Source organism: Physeter macrocephalus, unplaced genomic scaffold (assembly GCF_002837175.3).
Source record: "Physeter macrocephalus isolate SW-GA unplaced genomic scaffold, ASM283717v5 random_2416, whole genome shotgun sequence".
Lineage (NCBI taxonomy): Eukaryota > Metazoa > Chordata > Mammalia > Artiodactyla > Physeteridae > Physeter > Physeter macrocephalus.
The window spans coordinates 722-12,079 of NW_021147702.1; the positions used below are offsets into that span (position 1 = coordinate 722).

General features: G+C 60.6%; 2 long non-coding RNA genes across 3 annotated transcripts; both read left to right on the top strand.

Moving 5' to 3' along the window:
- The first annotated feature begins 1,313 nt into the window (after window positions 1-1,313).
- On the top strand, window positions 1,314-3,824 carry LOC114485686 (uncharacterized). Of its 2 annotated transcripts, XR_003679046.2 has the most exons (4): window positions 1,323-1,495; window positions 2,628-2,730; window positions 2,879-2,965; window positions 3,587-3,824. It is a non-coding gene; the product is annotated as an uncharacterized lncRNA (long non-coding RNA). The 2 variants fall into 2 exon arrangements; XR_003679045.2 differs by having other exon boundaries at window positions 1,314-1,495; window positions 2,628-2,965.
- Window positions 3,825-3,828: 4 nt separating this feature from the next.
- LOC114485687 (uncharacterized) lies at window positions 3,829-11,325 on the top strand. The gene is made up of 3 exons (XR_003679047.2): window positions 3,829-6,142; window positions 6,257-6,368; window positions 7,105-11,325. It is a non-coding gene; the product is annotated as an uncharacterized lncRNA (long non-coding RNA).
- Window positions 11,326-11,358: the final 33 nt, after the last annotated feature.

Genomic DNA, 11,358 nt, shown 5'->3' on the forward strand with positions numbered 1-11,358 from the left:
ATGGGTTAAAGATAAGGTTTTTAAGTGACAGAATAGCTAACAAAACAACCACCTAATAAATTTTCTGGTGAGACTGCAGATAACTGGGCTGGGGGCCAACATAAGGTACCAGTTTCTTCAGTGTGTGTTGTAAGTAAAGAAAATGCGAATTGAATTGTAAACCGCAGCGGCCCAGGGTTGGCGGCACTACACCACCATGCTGCGCGCTGCTGTGCCAGCTCAGTTCACCTGCTGCCGTCCTACCTGTAGCCTCCCAGGTACTGCGTGACTGCAGTTGCCCTGGAATTTCCACTGGCGTTTGCCTTCATCCCCCCTCTTCCATGAGGAGGCTGTGGAGCAGCACTGAAAGCTCCTAGTATGTCCTGCGCTGCTTGCGGTGACGGTTCTGTGAAGAGAGGACACAACCCGTTCTCATTTCCACGCTGCACTCTCCTGTGAGATCTCAGAAATGTCTCATTTGCCTAGTGACCAAACCAAACTGTTATCTCAGTTGTACTCATCTGCTAAGCATGCTAGTTAAAGTTAATGTTAATAAAGCAATTAAGAACCGGCTACCAGCTTCATTGCATTTGTGCCTTGTATGTGTAATTTGGTTTCTCCTTGATAAAGTCCTGAATGAGGAAGGAGCTGTTATCTAAACCAGCAGAGAGCCATGTCCCCTAACAAGCCCTGGAAATGGTACTGGGCAGAACATGCACCACTAGAGGACAGTATACAGCCTGAAAAGCCAGCCCTGAGCTGACTCCTTAATTTCGCTCTGAGCACGTCAACCATGTGGCTGGAATACAAGATGAAAATACCTGCCAGGTAAATGAAAGACAGGCCCCGCCAAAGCAGCACCCCCCACCCCCCCGCCATAACCGAAGAGTCCTGAGCCCTCTTGTTTGCCAGCTGTAGGCGAAGTCCTCCTTTCCTGGAGACCCGGGGCGGGGCCTGCGCCGGCCCCAGGCGGTCCGCGCCCTCCCGCGAGAAAGGCCAAGAAAGAGCCGGCCCCAAGATCCAGGGCTCAGGAGAGCCCGTGAGCACCATTGGGCCCACCCTGACCCGGCAGAGAAAAGAGACGTTGTGCTCCCCAGGGTGACTTGGAGAAGGGGAAGAGGAAGGTGGCAACCCCACCCAGATGGCAAACGAGCACTGTCACTCCTTGTCCAGCTGAGCCCCAGCCCTGGCCTCTGAGAGCTGCCTTGATCTGTACTCCTGGGAGCTTCCACCCTCCCAGGGCCCAGAATGTGGCACCCCCCACCCCCCACAGTTCTTTCCCCGCTCACTGAATTCCAGTGCCTCCTGAGTGTGCCTCTGAGATGTTCTAAGATAAAGCACGGGTCCTTCCCCCGCCCGCCCAAGGATAGCATCCAGAGAAGTGTCCAGAGCTAGTACCCATACCACCAGGGATCTAAGCGTCCGCCAGAGGTGCCCACGCTTCTAGAGGTGGGGATAGCAAGAAGGTAACAAAGTCTTCCCCGTGTCACTTGACAGGTGTGCCTTGAGCTGAGAGGTAAGGAATCGGACCTTGTCAGTTTTTTCTCTGTGCACACCCTGGAGTCACCCCACAGCACAGCCTTGATCCCCAGCGTCCCCTCCACGACAGTTGAGGGCAGCAGCCGCTCCGGCTCCCCCGGGCACTTGCTGCGCTTGGCCCTTCATCTCAGTCGACCGCAGGGGAGAGCTTGATGAGTGGTGAGGCCCCCGCAGGTCGTGGGTGCCTCGAGCCCCACTTGGTTCCTCAGGGATCGGAGGGCTGGAGGAACAGAGATAGTACAGGAAGAAGCTGCCCCCCCACCCCCAGAGCCTGGGAAAAAGAGAGGGGGTTGACGTCATCTGAAGCCTAGAAGCCAGGATGAGGGGCCTTGAAGAACAGAGGCTGGATCTCTGAGGAGGGGCTGCTGCAGTTTCTCATGGAAGGAGAGCGCAACAGCATTGGCTAAGAGGGGGAACGGGGCAGGAGGGGCAGGAGGTGATTTCCGAGGCACCAACTATCTTCCAGGCCACTGGTTCCTTCTTCGGTGGCATCCGATCTGTGGTTTGATTCATCTGTTGAGATTTTTATTTCAATGACTGTGGCTTTGTTTTTAACTTCTAGAGTTCTTTTTCTTTTTCAAATCGGCCTGGGCTTTTAAAATTAGTCTTATCTTTGTGGTTCCTTCCTTGGTATCTTTGTTTTGTGTCTCGGAGGCTGTTGAAGATTTGGGCCGTTGGAGTAGCCTTCTATCACAATACTGCAGACAATTTGTAACTACCCGTGAGAACTGCTCTCCGGTCTCAGGAGCGTCCAAAGGTAATGGCAGCCTGTGTTTCAAAGCCCCACCCCCCCACGATTAAGCACAAGAGGAGCAGGTGTTTCTCTTTCTCCCCCTCCTTCCTCTATGGGCTGGCCCAAGGCCGGGGCGGGGGCCGTTGGAGTAGCCTTCTATCACAATACTGCAGACAATTTGTAACTACCCGTGAGAACTGCTCTCCGGTCTCAGGAGCGTCCAAAGGTAATGGCAGCCTGTGTTTCAAAGCCCCACCCCCCCACGATTAAGCACAAGAGGAGCAGGTGTTTCTCTTTCTCCCCCTCCTTCCTCTATGGGCTGGCCCAAGGCCGGGGTGTGGTTCCTTCCTTGGTATCTTTGTTTTGTGTCTCGGAGGCTGTTGAAGATTTGGGCCGTTGGAGTAGCCTTCTATCACAGTACTGCAGACAATTTGTAACTACCCGTGAGAACTGCTCTCCGGTCTCAGGAGCGTCCAAAGGTAATGGCAGCCTGTGTTTCAAAGCCCCACCCCCCCACGATTAAGCACAAGAGGAGCAGGTGTTTCTCTTTCTCCCCCTCCTTCCTCTATGGGCTGGCCCAAGGCCGGGGCGGGGGCCGTCACCAGGACTCACCTCTGATGCCTTCAGGACAAGCTGATGTGGCACACGCAGCACGGCCCAGGAGCCTCCCGGCGAGGGAGCGATCCAGATGGAGCGCCTAGCCTGCAAACGGAGGTCAGGCCTAGAGGCCGGTGTCCTTGATCCACACCTCGCCTCGGCAACCTGCTAGCTAGTGATTCAGAACAAGCTACTCAACCCTTCTGTGTCGTGTTGTCCTCATTTGCTCATCTGGAGAATGGGGATGACACGCTCCCAACTTCCTAGGGCCACCGCGAGGGTGGGATGGACGAGTCCAGGCACGGAGCAGACACTCGCCGCCCTCACCGAAAACTATATTATCTGGCCTCTGACAGGGATGCCCTGGGGACAGGACGTTGACACGGCCAGTCGTTTGATGTTCCGTGAGGGTGGGCGGGGTCTTCCATTTGAGATGGCAGACCCATCTTCGGCTGGGCCTCCGGCAGTCCCGAGGGGCAAGCCGGGGGTGAGGCGTCCCCTCCCAGGGAGCGGCTGCTCTTCGCGGAGCCCAGCAGTACTACCACGATGGGGGGCGGTGGGCGTCCTCTCTCCCTCGGCCTGCGGTTCTCTGAAGCCCTTCTGTCTGCGGCGCGGGGAGGGGAGGCAGCCCCAGCTTGTGGACGATGGGGGCAGGGGGCTCCTCTCCTGCTCACTCAGACCCATGCTGGGATGGACCCACTTCTTCTTACAGCCCTGTCCTTCCTTTTCACCGTGCAGGTGACCTTTCAAGAGCGCCGCCAGCCAGGGTCAACGAGGAATTTGCTGTGGGGACTCAGGAATCCCCCCCGCGCCCCGCCCGCCCCCCCCCCGCAGTCGCATCACTCTCCTGTCACGTGGGAGGAGGCCTTGGTGCCCAAGATACATAACCCAGAAATCATCAACTGAGAGTTTAATAAATTTGGTCATATAAAATTATATAGCTTCTTGACAGCCCAAACCAGCCAGCCTAGTCCTTCAAGACAAGAGACAGACTGAGGGAAAATATTTCCAACACATGGAACAGAGGACTAACAGCCCTAGTGTACGACAAGCAGGGTCTTTTGGGGAGGCAATTATGTAGTGTCCGTTAAAACTGTAAATGCCCATAGGTTTTGACCTGGCAGGTCCACTTAGAGGTAGTTATTCTAGGGTGACATGGACACATGTTCCGAGCAGGTAGCAAAAACAAAGAGAAAGGAGAAGAAGAAGAAGGGAAAAGGTAAAAGTTCATCAGTTGGGGATTTGTTATGCAAATTATAGGGCGTGTACCCTATCAAATACCGCGTGGCCAGAGAAGAAATGAGCTAGAGGTTTCTGTACTGACGTGGAAGAATTTCGAAGCTCTATTATTGCTAGTTAAAAGAAGATCACAGCCGAATGTGCAGGGTTTGTGTTTTTTAAAACTGTGTGAGTATGTTGGTGATTGCATACAAGAACATAGTTAGAAGTGAGAAACAGAACTGTTAACAGTCTTGCTTAAGATAATGTTTTGTGAAAATGTTCAATTATGTGCTTTAAAAATATGCGGGCTGCTAACGTGTAAAATGGTCCAGCCACCGTGGAATGCAAATTGGCAGCTTCTTCCAAGGCTAAACTTCCACTTCCTTAGAACCCAGCAGTTGCATTGTTGGGCAGGCATGCCAAAGAAATGGAAACTTCTGACCACAGGAAAACCTGTACACGCATGTCCATAGCAGGTTTATTTGTAGAAGCCTAAAAGTGGGAATCGGCAACATGTCCCTCAGCGGGTGAAGGCCTGAACAAACTGGCTGATCCACACCAAGGACGACAGCTAGCAATACAAAGGAAGAACTAACTATTGATACCTGCAGCCATTCCGATGGATGGATCTCAAGAGCAGTGTGTGCGTGAAAAAAAGCCCTGGGTGGCTCGCGGGATCCTAGCTCCGGCCGGGAGCAGGGATGGAACCCCCGCCCTTGGCAGTGAGAGCGGGGACTCCTAACCACCGGACCGCCAGGGAAGTCCTTATGTAATGTCTTCAAATGACAAAATTACAGAGCTGAGAATAGAATCCGGTTGCCATGGGTTGGGAGGAGGAGGAGGGAGGGGGCTGTGGCTATGAAAGGTCTACAGGAGGGGTCCTTGTCAGGGGACGGGCTGGATATTGATGGCAGTGGTGGTCACCTGAGTTCACACACACACACACACACACACACACACACACACACACACACACGGGGATAAAACCCGGAGCAGCTCTCCGCTGGCACCAATGCCCTTTCCTGGTGTGCGGTCCCACTAGCTGTGCAACAGGCTGACTGACGCTGGGGGAACTGCGGGTTGTGCTCCGGCCTCTTGGACGATTCCGTGTAACTTCCTGTGAACTTAATTCCTTCATAATACAAGTTCATACCAAAAGCACACAAGCAGGGCTTAGCGTGTACACGTCGAACCACTCGCGCGACTCTCCACGGACAGTGCCCGCTCTCCCGGCGGGGACACCTAGAGGCCCGCAGCCGGCCCGGCCGGCGGCTGAGGAAAAACCGCCGGGGGGCAGAGCCGAGAGGGGCGCGCAGGGGGTCGGCTTGTTTTGATTGGGCAACGGAGGTGCCCGTCACACCAGGGGGCCGGGTTTCCTGGGGGCGGGTCTCGTCACGAGTCGAGCTTGGTCACTGGCGGAGCCAGCTGGAAGGGGTGGGCAGGAAAGCGGTGTTTGCGGGTTCCGGTGGGCGCGCTGAGGGGCCGTGAGGAGACCGGCGCGGGGGCAGTCAGGGCGGGGCTCGACGCCCCGGGACGACGCCCCGGCCTTGTGGTCACCGCCCACCTTCCCCGTACTCCGCCCCGCGCCCCTCTGGGTCCTGGGCCTGGCCAGAGTCCCCGTTCCCCGAGCGCCCGGGGGCCCACGCCCTCTCCCGGGGAGAGGCTGAGGAGAAGCCTCCACCGAGTCCAGGCCCCTGGAGACCTCGGGGGCTCCGTCGGGCGCCCCTCCCGCCGCTCCCGGCAGGATTCCCCGCACTGTCCTGAGGGCGTCTGGCGCTCGAGATGGCCAGGGACAGTGTATTGGGGGTGCCCAGGGGCCCGGTGAGGGGGGGAAAGGAGGGCGGCGACCCCACCGGGATGGCAAAGGGCACGGACACTCCGTCTGCGCCCCCACCCCCCCAGTCCTGGCCTCTGAGGGCGGCCTTGGCTCCGCGCTTCTGAGAGCTTCCACCCTCCCGCCACCCCACCCCTTGCCTGGCCCACTGTGTTCCAGCGCCCCTGAGTGTGATTCGGACGGTTCCCTGTGAAGCACGGATCCTCCCCCCTCCACACACACGTGGTATCCAGGGAGAGGTGGGCAGAGCTGCGGCCGTGCCGGAAACTTGGTGTCTGCCAGGGGTGTCTGTCCATGCTGCTGGAGGGGGATGGCACGAAGTAACAAAGTCTTCCCCATGTCACTTTTGACAGGTGTGGCGTGCTGGGAAGGAATCCTGCCCAAGCACGCCTGTTCTCCAGGACAACCTGTGGGTGCCTGCCTGCCTGCCTGCCTGCCTGTCTGCCTCTCACCTGGGAGGTCAAGGTGAGCCCCGCAGAGAGAGAAAGCTCATGGCTTCTCTAGAAGAGGTGCGATCAGGAACCGTCCATCCCCGTGGTGGTTCTCACGCTGAGAGGCGCGTAAGAACACCTGGAGGGCGCGTTCAAACCGGGGTTGCAGGGCCCCACCCCAGAGGCTCTGCTCTTGCACGCCTGGGGCGGGGCCTGCGCATTTGCTAGTCCAGCAATCCTGGGTGCCGCTGCTGCTGGCCCAGGGACCCCACTGTGAGAAGCACTGCTCTAGAGGCCTGAGACTCCTAGGTGTGTGCCCCCTGCCCTACCCCAGACTGGCTCCTCTGCAGGGTCCCCACGGGCCTGGGAAGCGCCAGGAGGGTGCTGGCTCTCGCGAGGTCTGGGGCTTCCCATTGAGCAGCCTTCACCCTTCCCTGCCTGAGGATGTGGTCCACAGCGCCCCGCCGCCCCCCCCCCACGCCCCACCCCCGGCAGGATCAGGTGTCAGGTTTGTACACGTGCTCAGCAGTTCCCGGACTGGGGCTGTAACATCTGGACACTTAGGAGGGAGGGGCGGAGGCCTGGGCGTGGGGTTGGGGAGAACTCTCTGATGAGGCAGAGGAAAAAGACCTGACCGCCGAGCTCAGAGATGGGAAAGGAACACGAGCCCTGAGACCATGAGTGTGGATTTGGGGGAGCGTGGAGGCCAGAAACGGGGTTGTCTGCCCCGGAACGGCCCTGACAGTTGTCTGGTCTGTGGGCGTGGCCAGCCCTCTCCAGCCGCCGCCGCCGCCGCCGCCGCCGCCTTTCCTGCCAAACGTTCCTCACCAAGAGGGTCTCCCAGCTCCCGGGTGATGCTGCCCAGACCTGCTCAACGCCCAGCGCCACCACCCACCGTTCTGGCCAGTCTTTTCGGTGGCTGGTCTTTGTTCGGCTCCAGGATGGCCCGCCTTCTAGTTGGAGCCGCAGAGCAAATGCTGTGCCAGTCACCAGCCACCATGTGTGCCCGGAACCGGCAGCTCTGGGACCCCAACCCCCCGAGCACGTTCTGGCTGTGGGATCAGATGGGGGGGGGTAGCCTTTGGCTTGCATTTTCCTTGGTCCCCTCCTGCACCCCCTTTTCCTTTGCGTCGTTGGGCTTTCCTTGTTGACCGGTTCAAGCTCTCTATGCGTTAACGATATGAGCCCTGAGTCACGTCTTGCTACTATTTTTTTGCCCCGCTTTGTCACTTGTGTCTTGACTTTGTGGTTTGGGGTTTGTGTTTGGCCAGGCATACGATTCTAGTGTTTGTGTCATCAGACTTTCCAGGCTTCTCCTAATGGCTTCTGGGGCTTCTCGTCGGTTTGTTTGCTTCAGACTGACTTGGAGTGGTCTTCTCCGTTTAAAATCATCGTGTATTAGTTACTCGGTGCTGCATAAGAGACTACCCCAATCGTAGCACCTTAACACAGCCAACCGTCGTAATCTCCTGCGTGTGTGAAGCACAGGATTCTAGAAGGCTTGGCTGGGGGCGTCTGGCTTGGGGTCCATCACAGGCTGCAGTCGAGTCCTCCGCTGGGGCCACAGCCCCCTGGTCTGCCTAGGGTGTGGGGATGGGCGGGGGCCGCTCTGCTTCCAAGATGGCGTGCGTGGATGTGGCGGGGCCTCGGGCCTCCCCACTGGGCCTGTCCCTAGGGCTGCTCAGGGCAGGGCTTCGCCAGAGCCCACCACCTAGGACAGAGCAGCCCCGAGATCAAGGCCGCAGTGTTCCTCTAAGAACTTCACCTCGAAGTGACAACCCCTCACCTCTGCTGTATTTTTATGGCTCACACAGGTCAACCCAGGAAGAGCGGAGGAGGGGGACGGTACCCGCTAGGGCGTAGCTTGTTCGCGTTCAGGGCGGATGAGAAGGCTCCAAGGAGTGTCCTCGCTCCTGAATCTGGGTGCGGGACTCCTGGTCCGCACAGGCCCCTTGGCAATGCGTTCTTCGTCTGAGCGGGGGGTGGCAGGTTCCAGCCCAGGACCGAGACAGGGAGGGCCTGTGTTTGTAAGGGCAGAGTGGCTTTTCACCTTTAAACAGTTGCAGACAAAACACACTACAAGCCAGAGAAAGAGGGACTTCCCTGGTGGCGCAGTGGTTAAGAACCCGCCTGCCAGTGCAGGGGACACGGGTTCGAGCCCTGGTCCCGGAAGATCCCACGTGCCGTGGAGCAACGAAGCCCGTGCGCCACAGCTACTGAGCCTGCGCTCTAGAGCCCGCGCGCCACAACTGCTGCGCCCACGAGCCTGAACTACTGAAGCCCGCGCACCTAGAGCCCGTGCTCCGCAATGAGAAGCCCGCGCACCGCAACTAGAGAAAGCCCGCGCGCAGCGACGAAGACCCACCGCAGCCAAAAATAGATAAAATTTTCAAAACAAAGTTAAAAAAGAAAAAGCCAGAGGAAAGAAAGAACATGTGGCAGGACCCCAGCGTGGCCCACAAAGCCAGCGGTGCGTGCCCTCTGCCCAGGAGTTTGCAGCCCTGGTGGGAGTGCCGGCTAGTTGCGCTGCCGTGGGTGCGGGGGCCGGAAGCGCTTTCTCGTCACAGCAGCCCATCCACTGCCAGGGCCATGCAAGTGCGCCCCCAGGCCTGGGCCCCGGTGCTCTCCCACCTCCAAGGTCCCCACCCCCTCTCCTTCCCAGTGGGGTGGGGGCGGGGGCAGCTACCTTGCCTGAGGCTGGGGTGGCCTCTCTGTGCCCATAGGTGCAGGCCCTCCTCTCCCCACTCCCCTCCCCGCCCTGCCAGCCTCCCACCGAGCAGCTGGGAAGTGGGTAGGGGCAGGGAGCAGAGAGGGGTGGGCCCCATTGTGAGGGTGCAGGCTGGCGAGCCCCTTGTCCTCAGTGACCATGCCAGGTAGCCCCGGGCTGGGCTGTGATGGCTCAGCAGTGGCAGGCGCCAGCCCGGGGTGGCAGCCGAGTGTCCCTTTGGTCCCAGGAAGGAGCTCCCACTGTGGCCAAGGGAGAGGTGCCCGCCGCATCCTTCTTGGCTGGGACTCAGATGTGACTCCCTGATGACCCGCTTGGTGGCTCTGAATTGGTCACGCAGGTTCTGTGGGCGGCGAGTACCTTTCCTGTTGGCTCTCGCTGCTGGGCAACGCCGGGGCCCTTGGAGACAGCTCCCCGGCCCCGACCGAGGCCGCCATGCACTTCTTGAACCCCAGGACCGTGGGTGTCGGGAGAGCTGGGCCCTCTGTCTCCGTCCCAGGAGCAGAGGCCGAGGCCGAGGCCGTGCTTGCTGGGCCCGGCCTCGTGGCTGTGGTGGTGGCTGCCGGGGACACCCTCCGGCCGGGAGGTGGGGCCGCAGGGTCCTAGGGCTCCGGGAGACGCTCGGGCCCGCTGCAGCCCCACACTCCTGGGCCATCTGACTGTCCCCCTAAGTAGAGCCACCTTCCAGTCCCTCAGGCCTGGGCAGAAGGCAGGACAAGGCGGGCCCGGCTCCCCTGCAGTCTTCCCTCGGAGGCGGCCTGCCCACGGGGGCCCGGGGCACTGCGTGGGCGCCGGCCCTCCCTTGCCCGGGGGAGCTCTTCCTAGCGGCCCGCTCTGCGGATGGGCATAATCAGGGCAGCAGCCAGGCCCTGTCCCCACCCAGCCGCCACCCACCTGCAGGGCACATCCTTGGCCCTCACCCTCTCCGCCCGCCCGAGGACCTGGTGCCACCCCGCTGAGCGCGGGCGTCTGTACCTGGCCCGTCCTCAGCAGGTGCTCCGACCCAAGGGCAGTCCCCCAGCCCCGCCCATTGTTTAGCGCTGTCCTCAGTCCTGCTCCCCTGGCTGCGGCCTCGCTGGGCTTGTGGGGACCTTCCAGACACACGCACGCGCACACACACACGCACGCACACTCTCCCATCACTGGCTTCATCGGGGTTCCTGGGGGGTGTGGAGGTGGCTGCCCTGGAGAGCCCTGGCCCTGTGCCCTGGAGTTGGGTGAGGCCGCCCGTGCTGGGGGCTTGCACGGGAATCCCAAGGGTCTCCAGACTACTGTCTCCCTTGTTGAAGTGCTGGGGCTCCCTCACTGTCGGGTGGGCGGCAGTCCCATCCTGAGGGGCCGGTGCTCCGCTTTCCTCAGCCGGGTCCCTCCCATCCTCCTGGGGGAGCGGACAGCAGGGAGGGTCGGGTGCAGAGGTGTGGCCAGAGCAGGGGTGGAGGCTGGCCGAGGGGTGTGGGTGGTCAGCTCCACCATCCCCCTGCCCTGCCCTGCCCGCAGCTGGACCTGCAGGACAGGGGGCTGCTCCCAGCTGGCGCGACCAGCCACCCCCTCCCCAGACCTAGTAGGTGAGATGGGGCCAGCCTGGGGGAAGGCGTGTGGCTGGGGCCTCGTCTCTGCTCCTGGCACCTGCTGGTGAGCGGGCCTCGGGCGTGGGCGTGGGGCCTGTTGGAGCTGGGCCACCACCCCTGCTGGCTCTGGGTGGGTGGCGTGTGAACCTGGCTGAGGCCCAGGCCTCGCACTTCCCTGTCTCCTAGCAGCCGGGGTGTCCTCTGGGGGATTTGCTCAGTGGGGCCGGGTCCCAAGCCATTTGCCCCCCAGCAGGATGGGGTCTCGGTGGTCCTTTTCCTGGCGCCATCTGCCTGTTCCTCCCCACCCCCAGAAGCCCCGGCAGGGATGGCGCCCCAGTCTCGCTCCCTCCTGACCCCTGCCTGGGCGGGCCTCAGGCTCAGGCCTGGTCTGTCCCGTGGCCTCTGTCCTCAGGGCTGTCGTCAGGGTCCTGTTTCCCCCCTCCAGGGTGGCATCTTTTCCCCCCCCGCTACCGCCTAGCGTGCCTCATGGCTGCCTGGGTGTGATGTGGAGTCCGGGGCGGGGACGGAGCCTCCCGGTTAAGCTCAGCCTGGCTCTGGGGCCGTTCTCCCATGGGGGCCCGTCCAGCAGGCGGGTTCGGAAAGGACGGGAGACAGCACTGTCTCCTCCTGGCGGACTCGTGCAGGGAGCAGGCAGGAGGCTGTGGGTGAGCCGGCGGGAGGGGCGCCTGGTGGGCCGAGGGGAGAAGGTGGTGCCTGGGGGGGGACCACCT